This window comes from Chrysochloris asiatica, unplaced genomic scaffold (assembly GCF_000296735.1).
Source record: "Chrysochloris asiatica unplaced genomic scaffold, ChrAsi1.0 scaffold00008, whole genome shotgun sequence".
In the NCBI taxonomy this organism is placed as follows: Eukaryota; Metazoa; Chordata; class Mammalia; order Afrosoricida; family Chrysochloridae; genus Chrysochloris; species Chrysochloris asiatica.
In genome coordinates, this window is record NW_006408526.1 from 31,412,320 (window position 1) to 31,415,057 (window position 2,738).

Sequence of the window (2,738 nt, forward strand, 5' to 3'; positions counted from 1 at the left end):
GGTTTGGGTCTCTGGGGGCCTGGGCGTCATCCACTGGGCTGCAGGAGGGTTGGGCCTCAGGCAGGTAGTTTGGGCCTCAGACTGGTGGTTTGGGCCTCGGGCGGGAGTTTTGGGCCTCAGGGGGCCTGGGTATCAGCAGCTGGGCATCGGGCGGCTTTGGCCTCAGTGGGCGGGTTGTGCGGATTGGGCCTTGGGGACAGGGTTGAGGGCGGGCTGGGTCTCAGGGGCACTGGGCCTTGGCTACAGGGCTATGCGGTGGTTTGGGCCTTGGAGGCCCTGGACTTAGGAGGCTTGGCAGGGGGCTGGTCTAGGCAGGGGCAGTAGAGGGCTGGGCATAATGGCTGCAGGGAGGTAGTGTCTGTATTTGATGATGTAAAAGATGCCTCTCTCAGTCTCTCTGTACCGTGGGTACCCCGAATTTCCTGATATCCGTGCCGATATCCCTATTTGTTCGGCTTTGTTAGTTTATACTTCCTTTTCTCCAGAAATACAGTCTTCTAAGTGGGGTTGTTCTAGCCCTGCATTCCAAGGTCTGCAGGGGGCAGAGGCACTCTCAGGAGTGTACGTGCGGCGGGGAGCCTCGTGTAGGCAGGCAAAAACTCAAAATGCCTATAATTCCTCAGTAATTTGATTTTTTAAAAATACGAGTTCAGAATGTTGAAATATAAGATCTTGTTTGTTCAAAGGCTGTCTGCTAGAGAGAGGTTTCCTATGTGCAATTGCCCTCCTTTTCCCCAGACTGTCCTACCTGAGCTGCCTGGTCAGGGAAGCCCCAGAAGTCCTCTCTCAACAGTTATGGTTTTGTAGTTAGTAACACAGGTAAACATCCTTGTGATAGTCTCTGTCATGAGCTGACATTAGCAATGATTCTCTCATCCCACATCCTTTTCTGCATATCATCAATTACTGGAAACGCCTTGTTTTTGTGTTGCTACAATTGCTTTTGTACTATTTTCGCCAAAATCCTATTTGCACATCCTGCTGGAACACCTTTCTTTGAAATGGGCACAAATATGTATGCAAGGTAACACACTACAAGAACCTGAAATGAGTAGTGGCTTAGCATATACATCTTGCTATCTAAATTCCTTTTAGGGAACAGCGAAGGTGGGTTGTTCAGCTTTTGTGTTACCCCTCTTTTGATTTCTTTCATTAGTATTCATATTCAGTTAACACTGTCAGGATTCCACCCAAATGTTCAGTAAAATGCATGGATTTCTAAATGGCACTGACTGCTAAGCACACAACACACACACATTTGGAGTTCCAGTGGGCTTTTATTGAGATAAATTAACAAAAACCAAGATTTTACCAACCATCTTTCCCAAACCATACAAACTCAGTGAATACTGGTCCATATACATGTACATACACACATCCCAACAAAAACAGAACCCCACTGGAACATTTGCCAATGAACATAAAGCCAATTTTCCCCTTCCCAAATGTCTTCAAATTTGTGAGTTCCCACTGCTTACTTCTCAGTGGAATTGATCCCTTGTGGCTAGGGATACTAGAATTTTCTCCCATTTTTAAGGAACAAAAAGTTTGTTTCATTTTTGTTTCAATAAAGGGAACAGTGACATTTTCTCCAGGAACCCCTCCCCAACAACCACTGGTTAAGATACAGTAGTCTGTATCTTAATACCCCACCCATACCCCTCCCTTGTCCTACCCAGCATTGTCTACTGGAGAATTTAAATACACTTCTGTTGGAAACTGTCTGCTGCGGAGGGGCAGAGTCCAGGTGCCAGGTTAGCTCCTTCTAAACTCATGAACTGCTATAACCTTTGGACACTTACTCCTTAACCCAAAGAAGAGTTTTTAGATTAGAGAGTGGATTTTCTCTGGGAGTTAAAAAAAAAAAAAAAAAAAAAGTACCTTTAAGGATAAAGCAGAACTAAAAGTTCACCAAAGTCCACTTACATTTATTAAAAAGCTTGTTTACTTCAGGTCCCATGAGGCTAATAATTCTGCTTCACAAAGGTATTTTGTCAGAAAATTCTGTAACAAGTTTTAAGATATAATGTCGAAACAAGTAGCAAATTAAAATAACAAGGCTTAATTCTGAAGAACATTTCATCTTTTTTGTTACTCATCTATAAGGTCAGGAGTATGGCTAAAGGCAGTTTCTGATGAGATTATGAGCTTTCAAAGTGTTTCTAAATCCCTACTGCAGACACCCTCCCTTTTGGGGCACAGTACCCTCCCACCCACCCCTATTAAAAAAAAAAAAAAAAAAAAATTAAACCAAGTGATCAGAATGAGATGTTTTGATTCCAACAATTGACTCAAAGCTTTGTGCATAATTGTTTCTAACCCAAGCATGATGGTCTCATACACAAAGCGCATGGCAAAGGAAAGATGCTCCCATCTCATTCTGAAAACAAGTGTTAATAACAAATCCACCCCCACCCCTAAGCCTTTGGGGTCAACCCTTTTTATGATGCTGGGACCAACTTGAAAATAATTTAGAGACATATTTAGGTTTCCTCTTCCTTACTTCTCTCCATAAAACATCATTTTAGAATCAATTTATTCCATTCCTAAGGAAGAGAAAGAACCTCTCCACGTGTAAACTTGTGGGGAAAGGCAAAAACATAAGCCAAGAGGCATTACGTAATAGCCCATTATAACCCATTATACAATGATACAACCATAGGCCAAACCAAGCATTGGATATAATTTAAATATCACCAATAGGGGTAGGTCCAAATGGACCACTGGAGAAATATATA